The sequence below is a fragment of the Magnolia sinica genome, chromosome 4, assembly GCF_029962835.1.
Source record: "Magnolia sinica isolate HGM2019 chromosome 4, MsV1, whole genome shotgun sequence".
Lineage (NCBI taxonomy): Eukaryota > Viridiplantae > Streptophyta > Magnoliopsida > Magnoliales > Magnoliaceae > Magnolia > Magnolia sinica.
Genome location: NC_080576.1, coordinates 98,768,736 through 98,784,361, shown reverse-complemented (window position 1 = coordinate 98,784,361; position 15,626 = coordinate 98,768,736). Strand labels below are relative to the sequence as shown.

The following is a 15,626-nucleotide window of genomic DNA, read 5'->3' as shown; positions in this document are numbered from 1 at the left end:
TAATGGTTGGATCTAGGGTAGAGTGAGGGTGAATGTTTAGAATAATGGAGTTAGCGTTTGATATTGATAATGGATGGTTTGATTTATCTATCAAAGTGATTGAAGCCCTAAAATAGACCTCTCTTGTGGTGTGATTGGTATGATGGTCCATCTTGAAGGATGACAGATGGATGACTTGATCTACGGGCGAAGATTATCCTTAATGGTTAGATCTAGGGTAGAGTGAGGGTGAATGTTTAGAATAATGGAGTTTGCATTTGTACTAAATTAAGTCATTTTAACAACGTCTGCGTATTGAAAAGCATGGAGTGTTACATTTGATCTGCCTTTTTAAAAAAAAGCTCAGCATATAATAATTAGTACATTCTAATGTCAAATAAATGCGAAGGTCGACCTCAAGAAGGCTTCAATGTTAAGCATTTTCCTAAGTTTTGGATCTGACTCAATTTCAAGTCCATGTCCTAAAAAAACGGATGAACATATAGATTTCTTAAAAAACACCGCTGTGGCCGTACGTAACTTCCAGTAAAAGGAAGTTATAGTGTGAGTTTTTATCGTATATTGCAATGATAAAAACGCCAAAAAGCCTTTAATTTAAAGCGGAAAAAATTAGCACTGTAGGCGAGTCTGTACAACGCCCTTATTTTGATCGCCGCTCGGAAACTTATCTAACCAAAGGCGACTGTTAGGGTACGGACGCTGGTTTTTTGACGAAAATACCTTTGCTTGTTAGGATAAACGGTTGGAAAAAGCAGGGATATTTTTGTCTTTCTGGGTTCGTCCATACGACTATACTCTACTTTGGTAATTAACGTCTTCTTCGCGTCCAATGAAAAAATGTGGGTAGTACGTTGGGTCTATGCGACGCAAAATCCCTTTAAAGTGATCCCGTGGGTATGTGTGCAAGGAAGCGGATTGGCTGATGTACCACACACAGCAGTTATATAGCTGATGTACTGACACTACCAAGTTTTATGGGTCACATAATAAGTTATGTGTTATAACCCAACCGTCTATCCATTTGGTGAGCCCATATTAAGCCTTCAAACGAAAAATAAGACAGATATAAATATCAATTGGACCACACTGCAAAAAAGCAGTGGGGGATTTAACGTCTATCATTGAAACCATTTTGGGATCATAGAAGTTTTGGATCAATATGAAATTTGTTTTTACTCTTCATCCATGTATTTGTGACCTTATTAACAGATTGGATGGAAAATAAACGTTATGGTGGGCCTTACAAATTTTTAACGGTGAAAATCACTATACTCGCTGCTATTTTTGGTGTGGTCCATTTGATATCTAGATATAATTAATTATTTGTCTAGTACTCTAAAATGATCTCGAAAAATGGATGAATGGTGTGGATATAATAAATACATCATCGTGGGCCATGTAAATTTGATCTACTTCGACCCGTTCGTACAACTCGTAGCTTGAGGAGCGTCGGCGCTCGTCTTCGCACGACACGCGGATTGCGTCCTACCCCCGCCCCTCGTCCGGGCAGGGCTATGTGGGGCCCACTGTGATGTAAAATTTTTATCCACGCCGTTCATAGGTTTTCTAATATCATTTTAAGGAATTATCCAAAAAATGAAGCAGGTATATGCTTAAATGGACCACAAAGTGGGGATTGAATGTCCACCATTAAAAACTTCTTGGGAGCTGGAAAAGTTTCGGATCAAGATGATATTTGTTTTTTCCCTTCATCCACGTCTACATGATCTTATTAATAGGTAAAAAACATCACGGTAGCCCTTAGAAAGGTTTCAATGGTAGATATCCTTATCACTGCAGCTTCCTTTGGTGTGGTCCACTGGAGCTGTGGACCTGCTTAATTTTTAGGATTACACTTTAAAATGATGCGAGAAAAGCGATGAACAGTTTGGATAAAATACTTACACAACGGTGGGATCAGGGGTAGGACGCAATCCGCGTCCCCAGCTATAAAGCTGGTGTGGGGTACACCAGCCAATCCGTTTCCCAAGCGTAGGGTCTGTAATAAGCGTTTTCCTAGTAAAGCCCTAAACCCCACCCGTCTTGACGCTCTCATCTCACGACGCTCTCCCTCTCTCAGGCGCCGGTTCGACCCTGACGCCTGACTCTTCCGAGGTCTTCCCATCATTATCAGGTACCTATCTCTCTCTCTCTCTCTCTCTCTCTCTCTCTCTCTCCATGGTCTGCATTTTGCGTCCAGAAAAAGATAAATGCGAAAGGCATTTCCTCGAGCAAATTGCCGAAAGGGGAGTTACTTGATGCTCTGTGGATGATACTCAGGCACGCAGAGACTGTATACGTGGCACAAGTTAACTCAAATTAAAGGATTGGTTACTATCCCTGTCTGTCCCGAGCTCGGAACAGGCAGGGCTCTAAGAGGCCCACCGTGATGTATGGGTTTTATCCACACCGTCCATCCATTTTGACATATCATTTTAGGTAAAAGTTAAAAAATGAGGCAGATCCAAGACTCAAGTGGACCACACCACAGAAAGTTATGGTGATAATGGTGCTCACGGTTATGTTTATTTGCCATCCAACCTGTTCATAAGGTCACATAGACCTGGATGAAGGGAAAACACAAATACCACTGTTGATCAAGACTTCTGCGGCTCCTAAGAAACTTTTATTAGTGGGCATTAAATCCCCACTGTGTGGTCCACTTAAGCATTGGGTCTGCCTCATTTTTGGGATTATACCCTAAAATAATATGGTAAAATGGATGGACGGTGTGGATAAAACCATACATCATGGTGTGCCCCTCAGAGCCCTGCTTATTCCGAGCTCGTGACAAGCAGGGGTAGTACCCTATCCCTGTCCAGCCAACACATAGTTGCCCAAATTGCAGCTCAACCAATTCGAGTTTGGATTCGTAATTCATAGTTCGATGCTATTCAAATTTCTCTGTTCATTAGTATAGGCTTATTTAGTTCAATTTTCAATTTGCTCTATAATTCAGTGGACTTGTTAATACAACAATTTTCAATGGTGGGCCAACCTTTTTACTGGTTAGTTGTACGCTAAATGTGATATGATTGTAGGAAAAATGGACGCGGATTGCCTGGTGACCTGACTCTTTGGGGCTTATCATGATGCATGTGTTTTATCCACGCCATCCATCCATTTTGCCAGCTCATTTTAGGGCATGAGCCCAAACATGAGGTAGATCCAAAGCTCAAGTGGACCATACTACAAGAATTAATGGGGATAATGATGCCCACCATTGAAACCTTCCTAGGGCCCACCATGATGTTTATTTTCCATCCAACCTGTTCATGAGGTTACATAGACTTGGATAAAGGGAAAACACAAATATCAGCTTGATCTAAAACTTATGTGGCCCCCAAGAAGTTTTCAGCGATAGGCGTTCAATTTCTACTAATTCCTGTGGTGTGGTCCACTTGAGCTTTGGATTTGCCTCATGCACTAGAATGAGCTGTCAAAACAGATAGACGGCCTGGATAAAACACATACATCATGGTGGGCCCCACAGAGTCTGGTCACTAGGCAATTTGCATTCAGGAAAAAAATGAGGTTGTGTGCTAAGTTAGCATAAAAACCAGCCGTTAGTGATTGGTTGCTAGACTCTCATAACAGTGCACCATTTTAGAATTGATCTTGACTCTTCAACAGGACACATGGTAGAGTTGTATGGAAACCCAAAATGTCCATATAGCTGATCCATTTGTCGATGGGGCTAGCCGAAAAAATGTACATAAAGAAGATGGCAATAATCTGGTTTTGTGCTCGAAATTTGGACCATGACTATTTTACTATATTTCTAGATATTGCTGTCTCATCCAGCATACATTTGGCATCTAAACTCTCTAAATTGTGCAGCAATGTATCCTAGAGCTTACCTTGGTTGATTGACATTAACCATCTAATTTTGCTAATTAGACCGACACCATCGACCATCTTATCGTTTATTGTCCATTTGATATGTCAACGATCAGATAGTTGAAGATGATCATCCACAGATCCACAGACACTATAAATTACAAAAGTGGTCTGTTGTTCAATCCATTCTCTCTCTTCAAACCATGCATTTAGCCATGTTCACCTAATAACACTTCAATTGAGCTTCTCCAACAACTCCTTTGATGCAAAATTGTCCCAACTTGCATTAACCATGGTCATGCTATATGTCTTCCCTTGTAATAGGCATCATGCGCGAAAAGGATTTTCTTGTTGATCGTGTCCGGTGATAATTAAACTTTGACTAATTAAAAAATAATAATAATTAAGCTTTGACTAATTATGAGAGACTCACTTTTCAAGAAGATCTAAGGTGCCTTCTTATATCTACTCTTCACCTTTCTAATTACCTTCTCTACGTTAACACCTGCAATTATCCTCCTGAATGGACGCATGCAAATCATGATTAAATCGTGAGCACTTGTTACAGCCCAATTTCCTTTTGCTATTAGAAGTTTCGATATCAAATCCTTTTCCTCAATGTCCTTCTTTTTGGCTACGAATCAGTTTAATCTATTTAGAATGTCCTTCTTGAGCTCATTCGATAAAGAAATGTTCTTCCTGAGTTTCTGCAGATTCCTAGGATCTTGATGTCAAACGATTTTTTTTCTCCATTATCTCATTGATCATTATGACATAATGGCATGTTTCATCTATATAATACACCTCATCCCCACATCAAAAACTCGCAGAATTCCTCCATATAACTCTGCACATTTCAGCTCCCTTGGGCGAAATTCTGAATCTTCAAAAGAAGATTGTGTGTGTGTGGCAAAAACTTCTGGCTGAGCAGTTCTTTTATGCTCTGCGAAGTTAAATCTTATATTTCACTTTGTTTCTCTTGCTGGTTGAAGTTGGATCCACCTTAGGATTGTGTGTCCTCTTGACCTCATTGGTACAAGCTTTACTTGGTTATGATCTGGGCGTTACATTGAAAAAAACTGCTCTCCGCTGCTAGCAAGTCCACGGACATCTCTGGATGCATAGAACCATTTAGTTCAAGAAGAAAGGCCTTTACAACTGATTGCAATTTCCTCTTTAGAAAAAGCCGATCACAATCAAGATCATGAATTGTACCTTCAATTGTTTCTATGAAAATTTGCTAGATCTACAAATGCTTTTGTCCTTGTTGGTTTCAGCCAGATTTGTCACTCTACTACAACCATCTCTCACCTAATCCACTTCTTGCTGCATCATGTATTGTGTAATTTGATTGAACTTCTCACACAAACCCCATATTACGGTCCCCTGATCTTGTTTATGCTGATGGCTAGATTTTGTTTAATCGGCAGACCTACCTTCATTCACCATTGTGACTATATAATCAAATGCTAGGCTGATTAACTGTAGATCCGTTTGTTGGATCAAACCTAGTTTTACTTTGCGAAGAAGGTACTTGTTGTGATACCAAAATTGATGCAAGCGATTAAAGGGGTTTGCCAACTTGAAACCACAAAAATAATTTTAAAAAAACCCACGGAAAGTATCAGCTAGTCAAATAGGATTTCAACAACAAATAACAACACCATTGGTTTTTTTTTTTTTAATTTTTAATTTTTATTTTATATAAATTCAAAACCACATGCTGCGAATGAGAGTGATTGATGAGGACATCTGAGCGCCAGTCAGAATATACCAAAGGAGGATGAGAGTTCCCGTTTCTTTATGGCTAGGTGATGCATACATGGGGCCTTGTAGGCCCAATTTGAGTGCCTAGCCCATTGAAGACCCCACATGCATGATTATGCATCTTTGAATGCCCTACACTGGGAAGATTCATGTAGGCTACTTGGTTGGACAATTATGACAGTTGGATTATCGTTATTGGACATCTTGATCGTGGGCCACGAAATAGTTTAATTTATTTAGTTGTTTATATGTTTGTTATTTTTGGTTTAACTTATATTTTTGCTGAGTTTAGAGAGTTTGGAACAAATTTTATTTTATTGAGCGTCTTTATGTGAAACTTTTTATCTGAGAGTGTTTTTTTGTAAAAAGTCTTTTATGAGACCATAAAGGCTTGGACGTCCGCACCCTAGCCTATTATTGAACATATGGAAAAAGTTCTTCTTTCTCTTTGCTTTGAGATGAAGCAAATCTCCCGTGGTTGGAGTAATTGGTGTGATGCCATGGGGTGAATCCAAGTTATCATTTTTTCTCATTCTCTTAAATCAAAGGGTATTTCTCTCTCTCTCTTAAATCCAAGTTTTGTTTTCTTCTTTCTCCATCAACAAACAAACCCTACTTCCGTTGTTTGTTTTCCGTTCTCCAATCCTTTCACCCTCAACCTAACCCTAAATCTCTAAAACCTCAAACCCTAATTTCCCCAAAATCCCCTAATTTCTCAAAACCCAAAATTTTCCTAAACCCCCAAATTTCAAAACCTTAGTTCTTAAATCCTTAAACAAATGAAGAGATTCCCTTTAGAATTAGACTAATTCCTATACTAGATGGAAGTCCTACCCTCCATAGGTACTATCTAATAATGTTTTATAAGATCTAACTGACGGGTTGTGATTTAGTTTGTTTTTGTTTTTGTTTTTTTTTGGGTAAAAGCAACGATTTCATTAAAGGAGTAAAAGGGACAAAATAGAGGAAACAACAAAACAACAAGGAAAGAGAACCCTGACTGCTGAGATAGCAGAAAAAGGCCTCTAAAAACCTAGAAATGAAAAATCATAAGAGTGCAACTTGATAAGATTACTGGCCCATTCGATCAACATTTTCTTAGCCCTAGAACCCACTGTCCTAGCTGCAGAAGAAGTGCCATTAAAGCATCTTTCATTCCTCTCTTCCCAGACGGACCACCAGATAGCCAGAATGGCCATGCGCCATATGAGAGATCTCTTCTTATCCAATCTGAGACCATGCCAGGAGGATAGGAGGTTAGAAGCTGACTCCGGAACGCACCAATTGATGGAGAAAGCCTGACAGAACTCCTCCCAGATATGGGATATGAACGAGCAGTGAACCAACAAATGATTCACAGATTTAGCCTCCCGCATGCAACAGAGACACACATTAACTATCTGCATACCTCTCTTGGAAAGGTTATCTATGGTTAAGATTCTATTACGACCCACCAGCCAGGCAAAGCATATGAACTTTGGAGGCGCCTGATATTTCCAAATAAAAGGGGAGGCGTCATGGGTTGAAATCGACGTAGCATATATGAATGAGTAGAGGGACCTGACTGAGAAGGTTCCTGATTTTTCAAGCCTCCAAACAAGTCTGTCGGGCTGATTGAGGATAGGCATGGTTTTGGATAGGCAGTCCTGAAGAGATATACTCCGATGCTTCGCTGTCATTTAGATTCCTGTTGCATCTGATATCCCAGACCACTTGAGCAGGCGAGATAGAGAAACATCTGCTGATAAAAACATTCTTGTCGGGGGCCAGATGGTAAATACTAGGGAACTAGATCTTGAGGACCTCTTCTCCCACCCATAAATCTTCCCAAAAGCAAATAGACTCTCCATTGCCCAAGTCGAAACAACAAGTCTGACAAACATAAAATTTAGCCCGCAGAATCCCTTTCCAGATATGAGACGCCTTACAAAATGAGGAATCCTTAGACCACCAGTCCCCTGGGGAGGTGCCATATTTCCCTTTAATAATTAAAGACCACAGGGCATTTTTTTCTACTCCTAGCCTCCAAGACCATTTCCCTAACTGGGCCTTGTTCATGAATTTGAGATTTTTGACGTTGGCGCCACCTTCCTTAAACCCTTTACAGACATCGTTCCAATCCAGTAAATGGAATTTCTTCTGATTATCCTTTCCGTACCATAAAAAATCTCTTCTGATCTTGTCGATGGACTTTAAAACCTTGGCAGGACATTCAAATAGAGACCTGAAATACAGTGGCAGGTTCGTGAGAGCTGCTTTGATCAGAGTTAACCGACCGCCCAGAGTCAGATAACAGCATTTCCAAATGGCCAAAGATTTATGAAACTTACTGATAACCCTGTCCCACATAAATTTCGGAGGGGCGCCCACTGAGAGAGGGAGGCCGATGAACGACGAAGGGAATGATTGGATGTGGCAACCAAGAATATTGACAAAAGACTGCAGCGTTTCAGGAGAGACATTGATCCCAAGCAACTTGGATTTTCCCATATTGATCCTGAGGCCTGATACGGCTTCAAAACATCACAACGCCGTGCGAAGATTTTCAATATAATGGGCTGAGGCCTCAGAGAAGATTAATGTGTCGTTAGCGAACTGAATATGCGTGATAGGATGCGTCATCCCAGGCATCGCTATGCCACGAAGCATGCCATGATCCTGCCCATTGATCAACATCTTGGAAAGGGCCTCCCCAACTATTAGAAAGAGGAGAGGAGACAGGGAGTCCCCTTGGCGAAGACCTCTAGAGCTTTTAAAGAATCCTTTGGGAGATCCGTTGATGATTACTGAGAAATGAGCGGAGCCAATACAAGCTGCGATCCATTTTCTCCACTTAGCCCCGAAGCCCATACGGGTAAGCATGTAAAGAAGAAAACCCCAGTCGACGTGATCGTAAGCCTTTGCAATATCTAGCTTACAGAAAACTCCTTCGGAATGATTCTTGTGGCAGGAGTGGAGAATTTCATTAGTGATCAGCGCACCATCCGATATCTGATGACCTTTAATGAAAGCATTTTGATTTGGCGAAATGAGATTGCCTATGACTTTCGACAGACGGGAGGATAGAATTTTGGCCAGAATTTTGTATGGGCTCCCAATCAAACTCCTTCGATTGTGATTTAGTTTTGAATCTGAGCATAGTTAAATACTTGAATTCATTAAGCTTGTAATTGATTATGTTATGAGAGGAATTTTCGGGAGATATTTCCTGAAAATTCCTCTTATAACATAATGGGAGGACTTTTGCTATCAACTCTTTACAGAGGTGTCTGGAGGGATGGTTCCCCTCGAAGATAACCTTTATTTCGTCCATTATTTTAGTTCATACAACCATAGGCCGACGAAGAAGATCCAGGTCTATCACTTTGGTATCAGAGCCAGATGAAATGGCTGATTCACGAGCTTCTGAAGCCCCAGAAAACATTAATGTTCAACAGGCGCTCTCAGATATCATGCAATTGCTCGCTCTTCTTGATGGCCACTATTAGGAGATTGCCAGTTCGCTTAAAAAGGGGATAAACAAGCAACAATTACAACAACGTTACAAAAGACTTATTCAATCCAGATCTTCTAACGACTCTAAAGAACGGAAATATCTCTCGAAAATTCCTCTCATAACAATCCTTCCCCCTTAAAAGTAACCTTGTCCTCAAGGTTAAAAGTGGGGAATCGTTCCTTGACAGAAGTGAAGGTTTCCCAGGTCACTTCTTCAGGTGGACAATTTCGCCATTGGATCAATAGTTTAGTAATAGCTTTGTTATTCCTTTTTACCATGCGACGATTTAAAACCCATTCTGGTTCCTTGGTTAAGAAGTCTTCAAGCAGTAAGGTAGGTGGGGTCGTCTGTAAAGGAATAGCTGGTCCTATTCTTCGTTTGAGCTGAGACACATGAAATACTGGGTGAACCTTAGACCCTTCAGGCAAGTCGAGTTTGTAAGCAACTACACTAATCCGTTGCAGAACTTGATAAGGGGCATAGTACCTTGATGATAGCTTCATAGAATGACGTTGAGCGACCGTACTTTGATGATATGACTGTAGCTTAAGATAAACCCAGTCTCCTTCCTTGAACTCACGATCGGTTCGACGAGCATCGGCAAATTTCTTCATACGATCTCGAGCCTTAATGAGGTTATCTTTGAGAAGTTGAAGAATGACATCTCTTTGCTATAACTCAGTATCCACAGCTTGCACTTTTGTAATACGCCCACTTCATAGCTCATTCTTCAACTTCTCAAAGATAACCTCATTAAGGCTCAGGATTGTATGAAGAAATTTGCCGATGCTCGTCGAATCGATCGTGAGTTTAAGGAAGGAGACTGGGTTTATCTTAAGCTACAACCCTATCGTCAAAGCACGGTCGCTCAACGTCGTTCTATGAAGCTATCGTCAAGGTACTATGGCCCTTATCAAGTTTTTCATCGGATTGGCGTAGTTGCTTACAAACTCGACTTGAATGAAGGGTCTAAGGTTCACCCAATATTTCATGTGTCTCAGCTCAAACGAAGAATAGGACCGACTGTTCGTTTATAGACGATCCCACCTACCTTGTTGCTTGAAGACTTCTTAACCAAGGAACCGAAATGGGTTTTAAATCGTCACATGGTAAAAAGGAATAACAAAGCCGTTACTGAACTATTGATCCAATGACGAAATTGTTCACCTGAAGAAGCGACCTGGGAAACCTTCACTTCTGTCAAGGAAAGATTCCCCACTTTTAACCTTGAGGACAATGTTACTTTTAAGGGGGGAGGATTGTTATGAGAGGAATTTTCGGGAGATATTTTCGTTCTTTAGAGTCGTTAGAAGATCTGGATTGAATAAGTCTTTTCTAACGTTGCGATAACTGTTGCTTGTTTATCCCTTTTTTATAAAAGGCTCTTTTTGTTTAAGATTTCCATGTAAAAAAAGATATCTGGAGGAAGTGGAATGTGAGGACTTTTGCTATCAACTCTTTACAGAGGTGTCTGGAGGGACGGTTCCCCTCGAAGAGAACCTTTATTTCGTCCATTATTTTAGTTCATACAACCATAGGCCAACGAAGAAGATCCAGGTCTATCACTTTCCTCCAGATTTTATTTATTTATTTATTTTTATACAGGGAAATCTTTTAACAAAAAGAGCTAAAAAAGAGGGGATAAATAAGCAACAATTACAATAACGTTACAAAAGACTTATTTAATCCAGATCTTCTAACGACTCTAAAGAACAGAAATATCTCCCGAAAATTCCTCTCATAACAGATTAGCATTATTTTGTGCTTTAAATTTTTATAGTTAATCCGTTGATGATCTCATTGCATCATTCTAGGCTAGGCCATCCGTCCTGCATCAATAGATGGGCATGGGACTCGGATAAATCGGGGCATCTCTCTGTCAAACCCTTTTATTTGTCTATTCATGTGACCTTCTGTTCTAATGTGTTAGACCCCATCTGTTATATATGGAAATATTCGGCTGCTTATTTTGGCTTTTGTGTGGTTAGTTAGAAAGACGAGGCACTCACAATTAGTCATTTAAGGAATGGAGAACTTAATAATCCCGAGCAGGTGCATTGTGTCTCTGGGATGTGGCATTAGCAGATTACTTATTCACGCACCACAAAGTGGAAGATTTGGTCGAAGTTCTTTTGTCTCTTTGGTGTTGCTTATTATTATTATTATTATTATTATTATTATTATTATTATTATTATTATTTTTTGTGGCACCTTGCGGGAGACAGGAAAATGAGAACTTTTTGGTGGCTTGTTCTTCTAGCTGGTCTCTGGTTGGTTTGGTTCAAGGGAAGCAACAAATCTTTTTGGGACAGATCATGCTCTCTGAAATGGGTTTTTCTGTAGGCAAATTGGTTAGAGGTAGAAGGTTGTGTGGAACTTCGAGATGGGATTCGGGGCTGATTGCATGGAACTCTGATAGTTGGGATTCACACCACTAATCATGGATCAGACATCAAATGAACCAAAACAGAAACTAGACACCAGATGGGTTCCACAATCCTTAAATGAACATTAGCTATCAGGCAGCTCGTAAATAGACACCAGATCCAGATGAGACCTGCTGCCCCTAAAAAGAACCATAAAGAAGGTTGACCACCCTTAAATAGAAATCGTGTACTAGATTAGGTCCACCACCCATAAGCAGAAGCCAAAAACCAGATACCAAATGGGGTCCCCCATTCCTAATCAAAACCAAATGCCGGACAACCAACTGCCAGATAGGGTTCCTTGATGGGGTTTAACGCTTCTAATCATGAACACCAAACATCAAAACTTACACCAAAACACTAGGGATGGATATGCTAAACACCAAACATGGAAGTACCAAACACCTATTGTCTAAAACACCGAAACATTGGCATGAATCGGCAAAATTTTATCTACCACTTTCAAAGAACCAAATGCCAAGTCACCAATCATGGAATACAGCACATCTAATTCCAATAGTTGAAGCACTAAACACTAAATGGGGTTCCATATGTGAAACAAAGCACATTTAAGCAGTGCTCCAAGCACCAGAAGCAGAGTGCAGAGCAATAAACACTGGATGCGAGTGTGGAGCTTTGAACACCAGAGCAACGCAAAGCGGTAAATGTAGAACATAGAGTGCACAGTACAAGGCACTAAATACCAGACTCAGAATGTAGAATGCCATAGCTCCAATCACTGAAAGCAGAGTGTAGAAAATCAGGTGCATGGTGCTAAACAACACACAAATTGCTGATGGGATCTCCCCTCCCTTCTGATTTTGAAAAAAATAGTATTAGCATATGTAAACAAGAATGGAGAGACAATTACTAGAAGAAAAGAGAGATCTTTGACTTCACAACTTGCAGGCTCCGATACCTTGTAAATTAAGAGGAAGAGGGAGCATTTCAGTTCTCCATAAAACATGGGAGAGAGATATCTTTATCATTGCAGTCATTGTTACCATCATCTAAACCTCATTCCCAGCTAAATGGGGTCAGCTATGCAAATCCTATAAACACCACGCAAATTGCTGATGGGATCTCCCCTCTCTTCTGATTTTGAAAAATAGTATTAGCATATGTAAACAAGAATGGAGAGACAAGTACTAGAAGAAAAGAGAGATCTTTGACTTCACAACTTGTAGGCTCTGATACCCTGTAATTTAAAAGGAAGAGGGAGCATTTCGGTTCTCTATAAAACATGGGGGAGAGATATCTTTATCATTGCAGTCATTGTTATCATCATCTAAGCCTCATCCCCAACTAAATGGGTTCAGCTATGTGAATCCTAAAACCTCCATTCCACTTGCTTGAAATGTTAGAATTTGGATTATCAGGATTCATGAGTAGAAGTTGTGGCCAAGGTTTCACGCTGACTACCGAGCTGACATGACCCTCCTTTATTTGGGTTGTGGACCAGCAATGAGAGAATGAGAGTGCATGGCTCTCATTGCGAGGTTCTTTAATGTTATAATCATCAACACATATGGCTTGCTCTCTGAAGAGGATAATTTTTTTAAAGATAAATTATATTCTGTTTATCGTTCTATTAGAGAAAGCGATAAAGTGGCATCAGTGGTTACGGGCTGTTTGGTTTAAAGGAGGAGATAGGAATACCAAATTCTTCTATGGGATGGCCAATATCCGTGCTCGGGCCAATTGGATCTCTGCTCTCAAGGTTAATGGTGTTAAGATAGTTGAGAAATGCCCTATCCATGATGCTGTTATTAAGTTCTATTCTGATTTGTTTTCGGATGAGGGCTAAGATAGACCCAATCTTGATAATTTGGATTTTGATTGTCTGTCTTTGGAGGATGCTCTTTATATGGAGATGCCTATTTATCTCGAAGAGATTAAATGGCTGTTTGGGACTTAAGAAGGGATAGAGCCCTCAAGCCTGATGACTTCTCATTGGCATTTGTTACACTTTTATGGCCCTCATCTCCAAGCTTGATGTGGCTGAATGTTTGAGGAATTTTAGACCTATTAGTCTCTTGGGGAGCCTGTATAAAATTATCGTTAAAATCCTTAGCTAGAGAATTTGGGCAATTCTTCCCAAGGTCGTTTCGCCTTATCAAAGTGCTTTCATATCTGGTAGATATATCATTAATTGTGCTTTGATTGCCCATGAATTTTTGGACTTGTGCCATAGGTTGGGTAATTAGGGTGTGGTTTGTAAGCTGAAATTGGAAAAGGCATTTGATCATGTTAATTGGTCTTTTTTGGATTATTTGATGAGGCAGATGGGCTTTAGGGAGAAGTGGAGATGTTGGATCCGATGTTGCATGTCTTCAACTACATTCTTAATTCTAATTAATGGGTCTCCTTTTGTTTTTATTTTATTTTATTTTGTTTTTTTTTTAAAGCTTCCCATGGCGTTAAGCAGGGGACCCTCCCCTTTCCTTTTTGTAATTGTATTTGAAGCCCTTAGCAAGATGCTTTCTAGAGGGCAGGCTGAGGAGCTTTAAGGTTTAAAATTTTCCTTTGTCAATTAGTCATCTTAGTTTGTGGATGGTACCATTCTTTTCTGTGAGTCGGAGGAATTGATGGTGTCAAATGTGAGGCTTGCGATCATATGATTTGTGGTTGTTTCGGGTGTTGATATCAATCTTTCTAAAAGCGAATTTCATGGCATCCTCGTAACCGCCTTCGAAAGGAGCAAATTGCTCTCCCTTGGGGAGAGGGTGACATTGATTACGTCTTCCTTTTCAAATCTCCCTCTCTATTTCATGTCCTTGTTTTGGTGCCCTAAAACGATTATTGAGCTTATTGATAAATTGAGAAGGGATTTCCTTTGGCAATGAGGTGCCTCTAAAGTTATGTTATGCAAGATTGCAGGCTTAGATCACACCAATTCAGAAACAATCACACAACTTCCACATCCCACATGAAAATCCAAACATTCAATTAAAGGGGAATCTATGTGAATCCAGGCAGGCTAAAACTGGACCAATAAAATTATAAACCAAACAATGTCAAAGGGAAATAAAATCAACTACTCATGCATAAAAATCAGTCCCTAATCCAAGGGATTCCCTAATTTCAATTCAAGGAACCCTAAGGTGATAAAAAGGGGCAAATCAATTAGGGATCATGTAATATAGGGTTAGGATTCATGAAAAAACGGCTATGAGAGGATAAAAGAAGATAAAAACCTGAACCAAAAGATGATCCCGCGTGTGGACAACAACAATGGTCCAGATGGACGTGTGTGTGATCCCGGCCGCACGTGTGTGGAGCCCACTATTCAGAAAAAGGCCACCTTGGCCCTGGTCGGCCAGGGATGGACTCCAAAACCTCCAAATTTCAGCTCGATCCGATGTACGGTTTGTGCGTGGTGCTCCGCCGAAGTTTCAGCTCGCCTGCGGGCCGAAATCTGGAAACCTGCTGTAATGAAGAAATCTGATGCAACAAAAGGACAAATTCGAAGTACGGATGGTGAGGGAAGATGGAAAAAAAGATGATGGAAGATGGGGGTGAATTGGGATCGATGTGGCTTCGCACCACGGTAGTTAGCCCTTCGAAAAGGGAGGGCTTCACACCCACTTTTGAATTCTTCCACAACTCACGAAGAGAGCAGAAAAATAAAGCAGGAATTTTTTTATTAACTTCAATCAATGAAAAGAACTACAAGGGGTGCCTATTTATAGGGAGAACCCTATACCCAAAAACTCGCACCATGTGCGACACCTATTACTTGGCGATGAAGTAAACTAAAATAAAAACCAAACAAGAAAATCTAAAGCGTTCACGATGTTCTAAATAATAACAATAAGCAAAACTTAAAATATAAAACCAATCCGACGAGTGGGCCACGATCATGAGATCTCATGGTGGGCTTTTCTTGACTATCGGGCCACTTTTCTGAACCAAAACTTGACTTCTAGCTAGGAGGCCCTCCCTGGACGTCGTCATCGAGCCAGATCGATGGTGGGGTCCTCCTTCTGCGTATGTACGTGCGTAGGGGTGGTGGTGTGCGGGCGTGCGTGTGCACGATGTCCTCATCATTTCCTTTGGCAATGAGGTGCCTCTAAAGTTATGTTCTATTTATTGAA

General features: G+C 40.4%; 1 protein-coding gene across 3 annotated transcripts in view; it reads left to right on the top strand.

Annotated features, from left to right (window-relative positions):
• Positions 1 to 2,005: 2,005 nt before the first annotated feature.
• LOC131243477 (uncharacterized) overlaps positions 2,006 to 15,626 on the top strand; it is a 29,194-nt gene continuing 15,573 nt past the window's right edge. For all 3 annotated transcript variants that reach the window (XM_058242856.1, XM_058242854.1, XM_058242855.1), the window contains exon 1: positions 2,006 to 2,134. The gene's annotated coding sequence lies outside the window, so the exon portion shown is untranslated. The remainder of the gene's footprint in view (positions 2,135 to 15,626) is intronic.